Below are 15,099 nucleotides of genomic sequence, written 5' to 3' on the forward strand. Positions count from 1 at the left end.
TTTAGTTGTTGTTCAAAGATAAATGCCTGTTGGAATTCTGCTCTTAAATTTCAACACAATGTGTCATTTCCTTATGACACATTAAAAAGCATGGACCAAACTGGTTAGCTACAGTTACTAATAGAAATAACGCATTCCATAGATGGAAAACAGGAACATCAAAAAGCGATGTGGCTGTGACTTGGCATTCGAGTCCCAGGTGCTGCCCTTTTTTGCTTTGCCATGACCTGGAAATGGCTCAGAACGCAATCTTAAAGAGTGATGGCAGCACTGCGAGGAGGAGGAGGTGGAGGAGGAGTAATGGAGGTGGGTAAGTAGGGTGGTATAATCATGACGCCATGAGGCATACGCTATTCTGTTACTTACAAACACACGTTTCTATATGTGTGTGTAGATGTGCACTCAAGTCTCAACTCACTCAGCTTTTCTAACTGCTCCTCAAAAACATGACTTACACACAACTTTTTGTTTCCTTACATACTCAGAATTCAATATTAGATTTGATGTCAGTGGCCTGAAAGGAAGAACACTATGTAGTTATAAATATGACAAAAAAAACAAAACAAAACCATTAGTTTCTCTCCAGTAGTCAGTGTATGTTTTGCAGTATTATATATATTATCATTATCTGTTGAAGAATAATGAAAAATTCAACAGAGGATCTAGATGTGGTTAGAGATGGTTTCCACTTGAATAAATCCACGTAGAAAGGTCAGACAGATTTAATTATATTTGTCAATGATATGTAAAAAGTATAGATACTTTATTTATATGTTAATGGGCTTAAACCAGAAATATTGATATAGTTATTATTGTTTTTGTTAAAGTCAAATCCTACTTTTCATACCACTCAGTTTTGGTTATGGCAGGATTCAAAATAAATTTGAGATTTCTGGTCTGCCGTATAATTTTCTTGACAAACCTGTCATGGAGACTGTATAATCATTTGTCTTTCCACCCTTTCCCATCCTTCCTCGCTCACTTTATCCTCCTCCTTCTCCTCCTCCTCGAAGCCTCGCAGCATGTGTAAGCAGAAGCGCACGTGCTCCCCTCGCCCTCATTACGAGCTAACTACGCTGTTTGATTAAAAGCATGTACAGAGAGAAAGAGAGAGGGAGAAAGAACGAAGAGAGAGAGAGAGCAAGAGAGAGGAAGAGGTGGAGGGGGAGAGTGGGTGTTGGAGGGTGGGGGGGAGAGGAACAGGCCGAACCTCCATAATTAAGATCACTTCACAGATTACCTCCGGCAACAAAAGCGCGGCGAGCGGCCGCCCGCAGCCACAGAAATTGGATGAAAAAGGGGTGTTGAGAAGGAGACTGACCTCAACTGCCACCTACCCGCACCCCCCACCCCTCCCAAAAAAAGGAAAGAAAGACACACACATGTACTTACTGCAGAGTCAAAGAGATAGCAAACTGAGGAGGCGCACACTTCTTACAGTCAGACGCACTGATTGAGGATTCTGCACCTGAGGGCTTACACATGTCTGCAGCTCTGCCTGGAGAGGTGGTCCCTCCACCGGTGCAGACCAGCATTCCCCCTAAGCCGAATTTGCCTGAAAAAATCTTTCCTGAGTGTGACGACGCCACCTTCACATCGCTTTGAAACAGACTGATTGGCAAAATACCAATCAGCTATGAGTTACAATTTATTTGAATGTTTAACAACTCGCAGCGACACCTTTTACCTTAAAATTGGTGCATTCACTGGCACGTCTGATTCCTTGGGAACAAAACATTTGTCAGAGTAAATGGGACACAGTGAAGTTACACAAATCCCCAAGTGTCCTATTTAAAATTACTACTAGGAAGCTGGTTTGATGTCTTTATTGTAAATCCAATATGACGCAAAAACCCAGGATCCTGTCACTCAGGGGCTTCCCCATTGGTCAAACTAAAACGTAACCATAATTCTTTCATTCTACTTTCACTCTGTACTCATTGCGTTCCCTCCACTAATTTCCACACCCTCACCCGCAGTGTTCTTCACTGTTCACCTTGCCCTCCTCAGTCCACCACACTCCCACCCCACAAACCGAGCCTGATCTCCGGCACACAGGGGGGAAGCCTTTTACTCTAATCACAGGGATCTAGCAAGAACGCCTCAAAGCCCTCAGGGGCCGATCGGCAATCAGAGAGATGGAGGCTACGAAGCAAGGAGAGAAAAATAAACTCAACCGCAACTTCGGATATGTGACGCAAACCTCACAGATCCCTAATCCGAAGCAGCTCTGCCATGAGATTGTCCTGTTGGTGGGTGGGCGAGATGAGGGGTGTTTGGGAGGATATGAGCAAACAGTTGAAGGACTTCCTGTGGAAGAGTAAGTTCTGGTCAGTGCGGTCACAGGCAGGGTGAAGCTCAGCTAGAACAAGAAAGGGTGTAAGTAACTGTGCTGTGAGCCTGGCTGCTGATCACAGAGGAACTCCTAAACAAAGATCAGTTTGTAGATGAAAATGTTATATTTATTTTATTCCAACCTGGATCTTACTTTTACAGTTTGGGACTTAATATTAGATAAGTAAATATGTTACTCACAAGCGTGATCAAAAAGATTGTAAATAAGTCAAAGGTTTAGCCAGAAACTAAATTATTTTAATTATACATAGAACTGACGCCATCTGAAATAATAGCCACAAAACTAGTATGGGGCACATGAAAGCTCTAAGATGGTTCCTTTACACTCCAATGAAAGGCTCAGGAAAACGTTAGAACTTTTATGATTTAATTTTGCTAAAGGCTTAGATGTATTTAGCCCAAATGCTAACATAAGCACACTAACATGCACATAATCCTAATTTGCTGATCCACTACAGCTCAGTGTATTATTTAAAAATCTGACCAGTCACCTAATTCCTAGTGTTTCCTTCCTTTTGTGACTTGTGGCTTCACCACATCCAAGATCTCAGCAATTACTTTGATGAGCACCATGTTTCCATATCCTAAAGATGTAACAAACCTAAACAACCTTTTAACGGTAATCTACCTGCCTGTGAGCTGGAATAGTTGATTGAAGTGTAAACAAGCATTTGAATAGTTATCACATCCATGGTTATGGTGGGATAGTGTGCATAACGACCTACCAGTAGGCAGGAGGCAGCTGGTAATATAACCTAAAAGCATCAAAGTCCACCTGGGTGTTCACACCCACTGAACTGGAAGGCTGGGTAAACCCAGACCTTCAAATGACAGAAACCAGCTTATTTCTTATTTCAAATTGTAACACAGTGTAACTTAATCCATGTCATAACTCAATCAATCAATGCCGCAAGATAATTTTATCCCAAACCACATCTTTAACCCAACTTACTAACTTCTCTGCTTAAACATAAGCATGGAGCTTTTCTGCTGAAATCTAATCAAGTTGTCACATTGCATTTATTACTGTAACATAAAAATGAAGCTCTAGTGCATAGTATTGCATGATAATGACCTACTGAGTCTACTAGTATAAAACAGGCACCTACTAGCTCACATCCATGGTGGTGTTAACAACATATAACAGGCGTTACGTGTGATAACAACTGAAGTGGGTGGTTGGTAAAAGACCTCTGTTACACTATTGAGTCTAAAATGAGAAATATAGACAGGCTACATTCAAACAAACTGTTTTGACTCTTTCCTTGTGGGGCATGGGTTGGGATGGAGGAAAAGAGAGTGTGTTTCAACAACGCATTCGATTCTACAGCACAGTACAGTGGTTTTATAATACAACAAGTGGTGGGGCCCTGGGACCCAGCACTTGTGACAATTCATGTTACAAAGTAACCCACAGACATGCTCGCATGGATATGATTGGCCAACAAAGCAGCTTGCCAGATGACATCACAATCCATCATGAACCAGATCCAACTCGATTTGTCGGAGCCACCTATGGTGCCGGATCCCGCTAAGTTAACTGCACTTCCTCGTTCAAATGAATGGGAAGAATTGTGTTTTTTCACACCCAGTCCAAGTCTGTCTGAACACGGCCTAAGACTTCCATGTCTTTTCCTAGTCTTTCTTTATTGGATGCCACAGAGTGACAGAAGGTTGGAATAGTGAATCTGTTTAATATGACCCCTCAGTTTTTGGGAGACACATTGTGAACGGATGAGCAAACTTGAAGTGAGAACTCACTCCCATCCTTCAAGCATATCAGTGTCATCAACCACACCATGGATGCAAATGCTTCAAATGTCTGTCCCCCCCCTCTCCTTTTCGCTCTCTCTCTCTTTCCCTCTCTCTCTGCAGATCTGACAGTCCTGTTTACTAAAGCAGCCGACAGACAAGCCGAACAAGGCCCCGGGCCCCAGCACTTCCACTTAACTCTCTCCCCATTACTACGATTGGTGTGAACGACACAACAAAAGAGATAAAATGCAGTTCTGAGGCGAAGAAAACAACCGCAGCTCACGATCAAGAATAATAATAATAACAAAAAAGACACGGATGAAAACAAAAGAGTTAGAAGAAGGCGAGGATGAGGCGGTAGGGGGGCTGGGGGAGAGAGAACATGATGAGGTGGGCTGTTTGAAAATAGAAATAAAAAAAAAAAAAAGATGATTTAAGAAAATTGTCGGAAATTGCGGGTGATCTGTTAAAGGTTTCTTTTTCAGCATGGGTGGAAGCGCATCTTATGACTTAAAAAGAGGTATTAAAGGAAAGAGCCAGGCGCCAGGGGAATTCTCCCACATCTCGCAGCTCTCTTTTTAAATTCAACCCTGGTAATAACACTGATAAATAATAGATAAATAGTATCTACCTCCCACCTTGAACAACACTTTTTAAAGTAGTTCATGAAAGACTGACAGCTCTTGGCGAGCAAACGCACTTACGCGAACACACACTCGCACATGTGTGAGCCCGTGTATTTTACCTAATTAAATAAAACACCAGGTGGGATTGACTGATTGTGGGCATGGACGGAAAAAGGAGAGACAAGGAAGAGAAGGAATGATCAAATATTTTGGATGAATTTCATTAAGTTCGCACTTGTCATTAGTGTTTTCATCGGCACTTGACGGCTGGTTTAGGTTCCGAAACATTAAGGGATTGTATCTCAAAGGATTGATTGAACCTTAACCCCCTCCACACCCCAATCATTTTCGTACAGTCCCTAAGCTCGTCTAATCTTCTGTGATATTTAGCACAGGCTGCTTGCTGTGTTAGTGTTGTGATGTTCCAGCAAATAAAAAAAAATGACCGGTCTTGGATAACCTGTCCTCAAATAAGGGCACGAATAAATAAGGAGACATGTATTTACCTTTTTAAAGCTACGCCTCAGAGACGCGGTCACGGCTGTGCCAGGCTTTTACAGAAGGCTGTGTGTTTAAATGCCTGGAATGCTCATTTGCCTTTTGGGTTTACTTATTTACTTTTGCATAAATGAAGAACAGTAATACGGTATTAAGGGGCTTCTCAGGGGGAAGGTTGTGTGTTTTTAAAATGCAGCCTTCTTTAAACTGCTCCCTCAGTTTGCTATATTAAGGAAGACTGGATGATTAATGTAGCATAGATCTAATTTCTCTTGATTAAAAAAAAAAAAAAAAGACAAATAATGCCAGAAGTGAGACGAGCTCAACCCCAAAACAGCCCCCCCCCCCAATCAAAATACACACACACACACACACACACACACACACACACACACACATACAATCCTTCCTTCACTCAAAGTCATCAGATACAAAATGCTCATCCAGGCTAAAAGGAGCAACAAATAATCAGCAAATTCCCACATAACCAAACACAAAGTGTAAAACGACTGCTCTGATAACCGGAGCTCAGTAATATTTAGCATCAGCCGCAGCTGCGCCACCACTACTGTCACTTGGAATAAAAACCTAAACCTTTCAGAGCTTTCGATTGATTCTTTAATTCAGCCTGATGTGACATTAAAACCCTTTGGTTGACTTCCACTAGCTGTGACAAATGTACCAGCGCTTAATAGAGGTGTGCAGACAGGCCGGCATTTCAGTGACTTTTATCAAACTGAATTTATCAACACCGGCTCCCAGGATCTGTGGCAGCAGCCTGTTCAGAAGGAAGCCTACAGATACCGTTAAGTACATCATTCCTCCTCGCTGTCGCGCTCCTTCTCTCACTCTGTTCCCTGCCTTTCTCTCTAAGTACCCCCCCCCCCCCAACTCTGTTCTGTCATCGCTCTGCCTACTCTTTATTTATCTCTTTGCTCTCTTGGGTCTAACATTCCGTGGATGGGGTATTTCGCAGGCTAATGGGAATGTTTTCTGATTGGCAATCGTCAAAAAAAAAAAAAGGAAATGATTAAAAAAAAAAGCATCCAGAATTCCCAAAAGAGTTAGAAGAGTATGTCAAGGTGTAACAGTTTTGTTTTGAGACTGAGGCTATTGAAACTTAAGTGTCATGCTGGGTCAAAAAGGCGTCTGGATTGTGTGATTTTGAACAAAAAGCTCTGGATCTGTTCTCAGTTACCTGCACTGTGCTTGTGCTAGATAGAGACGCTGGCACAAGGAAAGGACTCGCCAGTTTCCTGCTTAAAGTAGAGTTTATATCTACGCCCATTACTACACCGTGACAATTAGGCTTCGGTTTCCTGAAAATCACTTGCTTGCAGGACGGTTCAGGACTATTCAGGAACTTGCTGTTCAGTTTCAGCTGCAAGTCCGGCGACGATAAAGGACTCGTGGACGGAGACGTTAGGCGACGTAAACGAGAGAGAGCGATGCACAAATTGAGGCGATATGAAAAATGAGAGATAAGAGTGAAGAGAGAGAGAGAGAGAGAGAAAGGAGGTGTGGAGATGACAGAGGTCATGGTAGAAGAGACAGAAGAAAGAGGAGTGAAGCGGTGGAACGAGGACTGTGATAAGGAGGCTTCTGAAGGGTCCTCTGAGGAGCTGGGATTGCTCAGTTCAGCTCTGTCAAAGCCTCTGAGGTACTTGAACCTTGCCTGCCTCGCCTCCACCTCTCTGTAGAGCTGTTGCCCTGCAGGCCACCTGTAAACCGCTTTGACACATGATCCACTCCCACGGATGTGGATTGGAGACACACACACACACACACACACACAGAAACCACTGCTTGCAAGCAGCTTCACAAACCACCAGCATTTGGTTGTTTATCAGCACTCGATTAACAACTAGCTGTCCCACTTTTCAATGAAGGGGCACTCACGGCAGAAACAAGAGAGCAACCTAATAGTCTATCTGACATGTTTGTTGAAAAAAATACTTTTTTTTTTCTGTTTTAAGCAATCGATCCTTCAGGAAAATAAGACAAATAACTCGCTATTATCTACGGCCCTCACGTTGGCACGCAAGTGGCACTAGAAGGATTTGAACCTCCACCTCCTGAAGGCCCGGCAGGGGAAAACTGGACACGTTGGAATTTAATTAAGTGATTAGATGGATGCCATGACTCAAACACAAACAAACGTGGCAAGGAAAGTGCAACCACTAAAACACTGAATTAGACAAATTATTACTAGAAAGCGAAGCTCTGACCTCTCAGTGCAAAACAAAAACTGAGAAAATGGAGAATTAAAAAAAAAAAAAAAAGAAAGAAAGAAAAAACAGGGGCTGCTGATTAGGCATTGTCAAAATATTTGCAAGGGAGGAATTCCACCAGGCGAGCACGGAATCGGCTCTTCTACAAAAGAGCCATCTTCCCTGAGTAACAAGTTGGTGCAATGAGTGTCGACAGAAGAGGAGCTGAAATCCCCCCCGGGATAGAGAATATCCCACTATTGTAGTCTTAACCCGCGAGACCTGGCGGGGAATGTACAGCTTTCACAGTCACTTCTCATCCTATTTGTAGCACTGCTGCTGACGTGTGGGCGCCTGGGCCAGAGCAGGTCAATTTTCCACCCCTTTATTTTTATTTTTTTTTGTTTTACTTTCAATAACCACCACCTCTCTCCTTTTCGCTCCTCTTTTTTTCAAAACCAGTCCAGCAAATATTTGAGCGTGCATTCATCTATATTGTCTTATTTTTCTCTCTTTTCTCTTGCCACCCCCCTCTATCTACCCTCACGCCAAACCACTTTTTTTTTTTTTTTTTCCATCTCTCTTTTTGTATTTTTTGTTCCACAAGGCAAGTTTCATTAAAGATCCAATTATGCAAATCAGGTGCTGGAGAGGCAGTTGAATATGCACTATAATGGTGTACAGTAATCGTTCGACACAATATACGGCATTCGGGGCCAGATTTACGAGCGCAACAGAACTGCAACGGCTCAGTCCTTTGGTGAAAACCTCTTGATCATAATTAAAGGTGCAGGAGTTCTCTCCAGCATCATCACCCCCCCCCCCTTCTTCTATTTTACTCTACTCTTTCCCTCTTTTTCCTCTCCGTCTCTCTTTCCATCTTGTGCTACTTTGGCGTGCTCATTAGCGGAGGTCTGGGAAGTTTACAGAGGTCACATCCCAGAGGTAGGGCAGCTAAAGAGCAGGAATGACATGTGCGATTCAGTCAGTGATGATATGTGAAGTGGGTAAAAGACCAGTCAACCTGTCTAAAACACACACACACACACGCACACACATATAACCTCTCATGAACACTGGAGGTATTTACCACTGTGTTAGCTGAGCATGGCTGAATGCTAAGCAGTAACAATTCTCTGCTTCAGGACCTCTGATTGATGTGTGCTTGCCTGTTTGTGTTAAGCTGTTTTCTGCGGAAATGACACGGCTGAAAATGCCGCTCCGTTCGACACATCAAAAGAGAAAACCTGACATTGCATGATGCATCCTTAAATCCCAAACGATAACGAACTTCGGGAGGAGGGGGGGAGAATAAAAGACACAAAACTGAAGCCAAACGCAATAATAACTTAATGCTAAGGGAGCTCAGCTTGGGGGAAATGTCACAGAGTTTGTGAGGAGAAGGTGTTTTACTTCTTTTTTTGTTTAGGACGCATTCCTTTTTGGTGTTATGAGAGGTCTAAATGATTACACACGGGCAAGGCCGGAGAATCGCCCTGACACACACAGTCCATGGTCCACATGTGTACATACTGTACACACACCACTGCACATTTAAGTGGAGAAAAAAAGCCTTTTCTAAATTCAGACCCCTTTTGCACCCGTGCCCACCTCTCTCTCTCGGACGCCGCCGCTTTACCTCTCTTACCATCACACACAACCCACCCGCCACCCCAGCAGCTCCCCCTCGGCTGCCCAGACAGGCAGGCGCTCCTTGTGATGGCACCCCGGCATGAGAGGACTTAGTCAAGTCTGTATCTGTCAGCGCCTCATCTGCCCCACACTCTTTATTCTTAGATCTAACTGACGTCCGTGATTACCCCACCACCACCACCCTACTGTTCCTCCAACCCTCCCCAAGTCTTTATCGAGCTCTCACAGCAAAAGAACATATTGGGGTGCGAAAAACATGCACTCATACTCCCAAGTGGAGAGGGAGCCGTTCACAAAAAAAAATCAAAAATCAAAAATTCATACAGCTACTGTTTCCTTGATAGAGACTCATTCATAGCTAATGACGTTGTCCATATGTCACATGCAACATGTTAAGTATAAGCTTCGATAAGAAATAACTGGAACATGATAATGTGATTCATTTCACAAAATAGAATCCTGAAAAAAGGCCTAATAATGAACAAAAACTTCCTAAAACTCAGGTCATACATGTCCCTTTTGGTTCATCACCACAGTGGAATAAATCCGACTCGCCTTTAGAGAAGTTGGCCGTCACACGCTGTGGGCTGCTGGTGGTGAAAGCGTAATCAGAAGGCATTTTTCGACGACAGAAATTCAGACAAATATGATACAAGTCTCATTGAGATTTGTATCTGATGTGTGTAATCTAGCGTGTGATGTTTCACGATCAGGGCGAGCCCTTCTCGACTTCACATCCCACATGTGATTCAGTGCTTTCCATTATATGAATGTGTGAGTGTGTGTGTGTGTGTGTGTGTGTGTGTGTGTGTGTGTGTGTGTGTGTGGGAGCTTGCTGCCTCACACAGAAACTACAAGCCCAGCTCGCCTAAGCATCTTCCCCTCCCCGGCTTGAACTCTGAAAATCAAGGTCATGGAGCAACAAGGCACAATCCAGACTTAACGCCGGTGTGTTACACCCACCCCCCCCTCCACCCCACGTTCTCCATGTAGCAGACAAACCGGGATAAATGCACGCTGCTCGCCTCACCCTGCTGCCTGACAGAGAGAGAGAGGGAGAGCACATCAGAACCAGAATGGAAATGAAAGAATGACACAGCCAGTAATGCGCAGCCTTTACCCGGTAGGTGAAGAGCGCTTTCACAATGACTGCACATATAAATTAATGGCTGGCTGATGAGCTGAGCTGGCCTGATCTGGCCTGCCCACCACCGCCCTGATCCCAGCGGACCGGGAGTCCTGGCCTCACAGTGTGTACAGCTGGAGCCCTCTCCTTTATAATTACATGAGAAGGGGATCAACTAGCCACAGTGAGGCCTCCTGTCTCGCTGTGGACTGCACTGTGTTGCAGATGCACATATCACAGGATCCCGGATCATTTGAATCATGTTTTGTCCACTTGATTACACGTCCTTATTTTCTGTACCGCCACATTATGCACTGCGTACGACCACTTCACTCTGGATTTGTGTGGCTTTGTTTCTTGTTTCGGTTTCTTACTGCGGTGCACTGGGGTGACTTCTCATGTGCTGCTTCTTTATGCGCATTTGTTAAACGAGTGTGTGTGACTTTTCAAAACCGTGTTTCGTTTTCCTTTTTCTTATTTTTATTTTATTTTTTTCAAAAATCTGATCATGTACACATCAATGTGAAAAAAATTCACCGTGCGTTGGGGCTGACAACGGCGGCGGCTTCAGTCGAGTGGGTCTACTCCATGGTGAACCGAGTGGCTGACTGACTGACTGACAGCCTGGTGAAAAGAGGACTCATTTGATGCCATCCTTTGCATGCCACACACTCTCTCTCTCTCTCCCTCTCTCTCTCTCCCGTCTCTCTCATCACTCCCTTCTCCCTCGTTTGCAGCTGAGAGATGTGCACCGACGCAGCCAGTCACAACCAGCGAGCCCCCTCAGCAATGCTGACACGGGCACAGGTGAGAAAGTAACTAACATGAAGCCGGCTCCCCGAGAAAAGATTTCGAGCTCTGTCGGACGGAAAGTTGCAGCACAAGAAAATCTCCAAACGCTTATGTTTGTGTTTTGCTGTAATAAATCTCACACTGACTCTAAAATAAAACATCCACAAACTGTGAATTTATCTATTTGACTTGCCATGAAATGTAAATACATGATGCACATTTCATAATAATAATTATCTTAATGGCAACAATACAGACAGTTCATTAGTGAGTCACATGTAATATTAAAATGTAACCTGACTTGGAGATGAATGCAAAAAAAATCCGAAGTATGCCAAATTGATATTAAATAAATTACAAACCACTGAGGCCTTGAGAACAAATTCACTACAGGAATTCTTATAAGAGGCCAGTCTGCAAAGCAAGGCCTTTACTCAAACACCGTCTCTTCCCAGATATTTTCAGCTGGAAAGAATGACAACATTTCAACTTGTAGCAGCAGCAGCAGCAGCAGCAGAGATGCACAGTAAATGCAAACAGGTCTGTAAGGCAGTCAAGAACTGTCAAGAGGAGCGGCTGTGGGTGAGGGGGGGACAGTTATCCATTTGCTATTTCATCTCTAATAAGAGAATGAAAGGAGCTGACAAAAAGGGTTTACGCCCAGACACTATTTCAGACATAATATCCGCCCTGTGCATACCATTAAACAATGACAGCATCTCAACTCGCACAGTACATCTATTTATCCATTTTCCTTTCACAATGAATCTGAGGAAGAGGCAACTTTTTCTTTTCTTTTCTTTTTTTTTTTTTTTTGGCTCAAGACGACTTTAGGGAAGGTTAGAGAAACAGGGGGAAACAACGTGATAGACATTGTTGAGTATTTTAAGAAGGATGTCATGTGTCTTCACAGCCATTGTGCAGCGCTGGAAGCTGTTGTTGGAAGTGGCTGAATAACTCAAGTCAGATCACTCAGGGGTCAAACTCGAGTTCTAAGAAAAGGGTCCTCCCCACCCAAGACGCACGGTGAGGAAGAGGCTTGAAAATGGGAGCACAAGCCTCAACCCCCCCCCCCCCCCCCCCCCCCCCCCCCCCCTCAGTGCCACATATTAACTGATAATTCACCGCAACCCCGTCACACACAAGCACAAAATTCAGACATTTGAGCCTCGGACGTAGGAATTCAATCAGTCAGCGGGTTGGAGGGTTCTCAGCGCACGGAGCGCCTTCAACCTGCAGGATGTTCAATTCTAAACTTCAGAAAGCAGGAGTGCAATGACATGCGACCTGTTCCATGCCCTGGAAAAATAGGATTATTAGCGTGTGGGCTCTGTGTTCAGTCCTGTGCAGCCTCGTACCGACGCGCTCTAACTTTCTACAAACCCTGTTACAAATAGAAGCAACAGAAACTCCCATCCCCTCCATCAAGTGACACCGGTTCACTAAAAATGTCAAGTTCGCCGCCGCTAATATGCGCGCAAGCCTGCACATATGACATTTACCCCCCCCACCCCCCACTCCTCCTCCTCCTCTCTGCCCGTACACACACGTACATGCACACACTCCACACGTCTGAATGCCATCATAACGTCTCCACAAAGCATAATGCGGGGACTGCTTATTCATAAGAGGTCGATCACTGCACAAAATGGCAGGTCTCACCGGCTCTTCTTCCATCTCACAACTTTTTTTTTTTTTTTTTGACACACGCTGGCGAACGTTTCGCTCAACTTCAATCGCCCTCACGCACACTTGTCTGTGAGTCAGGGCAACAAAAAAAAAAAAAAAAAGAAAAAGTTTGTTCACGCACACTCCCTAACGGGAACACGGCTGGAGTTTTTTTTTTTTTTTTTTTTTTGAGGGGGGGGGAAAGTCCTGTGAATGTGTCGCTGATCCGAATGCGCAGTTTTATTTGCAAAAGCTGTGCGCCCGATCGCCCTTTACGCACACTTAATAGAACCGTGTAAAACACGCAGGGACTGGGTAAACAGCACATATTAGAATTAATGTAGTCTCCTGCTGGATTAAAAGAAGAGTTTGTAACACGTTGAGTTGCAAGGTGTCGAGCACCGCAGTCCATGCGTTTGGTCCCAGCTGCTATTTTGTCTCCGTGTGTTTTTTTTTTTTTTTTTTACGATCATCACTCGCTACGGATAATTGCTCTGTTATTTTCTAATCATGATTGGGGAGACATCAGGAGCCCCTGCTGCGATGCTCCCACACAAACAACCCCGAAATCCTACCCCCCCAAAAAACTGACTTCCCAGCGAGTAACATACTCCAAAGCCTCCCGTAAAACCCCACTCATGTGCCACAAGCATCCCACTTCTTACCTTTTAAATATTTGGCGAGGCGCCGGCTAACTCCTGCGCGTAAACGGTGCGTTGTTGGGGATAGTGCTCATTGAATAATGAGGCATGTCCATATGATTTGACCAGATCATATTCTTTTCAGATGACGGGGGGGTTGTTGGAAAGTGCGCTTCGGACCTGTTCAATTCTGTCCACTCCTCGATCCTGTCCCTATAGCTGCTCCCTGCCGCGCATCCCGAGTTTGAATTTGGGGAGAAATAGCGCTTTTAATACTTGTCTCTCTTGTCGCTTTTCTGTCCCTTTGCAAGCCGGCGCTCTGCTAAATGGGGAAACGTTTGCATTGATGTCGATCGCCCAGGCATCAGCGTATTCCCTTCATCTTTCAGCTTGGACTCCCCCTATCTGGTAGGTGAAATGCATTGTACCGTTAAGAAGAAGGCACTCCATTGTAGAAAGCGGAGACGACTGGCTGGATACAGCCCGGGTCTTGCGGTACTCGCCGTTCACGGGGATAAAAAGCAGCTGATGAGCCCAGCGGTGAGCGGAACCTCGTTTAAAGCAATAATCCCCCCTCTACGTTACATTTCCCCCCCTCTGGTGCCTCGTCTGGATTAAAAACGCCTGTTCGCGACCACCTTTAGTTTGTTTCTGACCTTGAACTGCCCACAAACTGTTTTATTTAAAAAAAAAAAAAAAAAAAAAAATCTGCCCCCCTTGTACACAAGCATTCACACACGGGCAGCCTCGCCGCGTAGGCACTGCGCGTTGAGCACCGGCTCGGATAACAAACCCCCTTCAGCCCCGTGGAAAGACACCCCAGGTCACTAAATGACTCCAGGAAAAAAACAAAAAGTAGAATTCCTTACCTTTAAAGTCAACTGTCTCGAGTGTTTCTCCTCTTCTCCTCGCGTTGGAATAAAAAAAACATAAAGACTAAACTCCAGGATAAATGAGCGTTGCCTCCCGCGCGTCCTGAGCGTCAGTCACCGCTTAAGAGAAGTAATGAGTGATAAAAATGACGCTCATCTATCTGCACTGTAACCTTGTGGCGTATTTAATGTAAATAAGCCCCGTTGTGTTGCCGGTCCCCATGCATACAAACGCTTCTCATGAACTCGCTTTTTTTTTTTGTCTCTCTCTCTCTCTTTCTCTCAATGTATTGACGATTTATTCTTACTGCCTGGAAGCACAATACGGAATCATTATTTGAAATTATATATCGATAACGCGACTGGTCCAATTACAAGCATTTCTACACACATCACTGGAGATGTTTCAAAGCGCCCACTCTGACTGCAAAGAAGCAAATACTTTCCTTTTTTTTTTTAATGCATCTACCTATATGTGTTTGCATGAGTGTGTATATTTCCAGCATGAACCCTGAACTTGAAGTTGGCACAACTTTTGGCGATGCGTAAAAAGCCGCATGACAAAGAGACGTCCCGCATAGGCCGAAGTGTTTCTCGCTACTAAAACCTGCCTCGCATGATGGTTTTGATATATTGTGCTTTCTATAGAGGGGTGGAAGAGACTGAATAATGCAATTATAGATTCAGTATCCCAGCCCTGACAAAAGACAGGGCTTCAATAGAGGCTTTGTTATAGGATTATATAATGATTATGGGGTAATTATGGGAACGGTTTGGTAATAATAAAAAAGTATCAAGTGCTCTCTTGCACGGACAGCTTGTTTTCTATAATGTAAGTGCATGAGTAGAGGAGTGTGATAAGACAGACAGACAGACAGACAGACGGTGCTGCTGACAGCTAGT

The 15,099-nt window shown here is 44.2% G+C and overlaps 1 protein-coding gene across 3 annotated transcripts in view; it reads right to left on the reverse strand.

The window, feature by feature from the left end:
• znf536 (zinc finger protein 536) overlaps positions 1-14,289 on the reverse strand; it is a 207,071-nt gene extending 192,782 nt beyond the window's left edge. Inside the window, exon 1 of one of the 3 annotated variants that reach the window (XM_026378871.1) lies at positions 14,194-14,289. The gene's annotated coding sequence lies outside the window, so the exon portion shown is untranslated. Of the gene's footprint in view, positions 1-13,348; positions 13,877-14,193 lie in introns of those variants that run through there. The other 2 variants (XM_026378870.1, XM_026378873.1) reach the window with 2 other exon arrangements.
• Positions 14,290-15,099: the final 810 nt, after the last annotated feature.

Source organism: Anabas testudineus, chromosome 3 (genome assembly GCF_900324465.2).
Source record: "Anabas testudineus chromosome 3, fAnaTes1.2, whole genome shotgun sequence".
Classification (NCBI taxonomy): domain Eukaryota; kingdom Metazoa; phylum Chordata; class Actinopteri; order Anabantiformes; family Anabantidae; genus Anabas; species Anabas testudineus.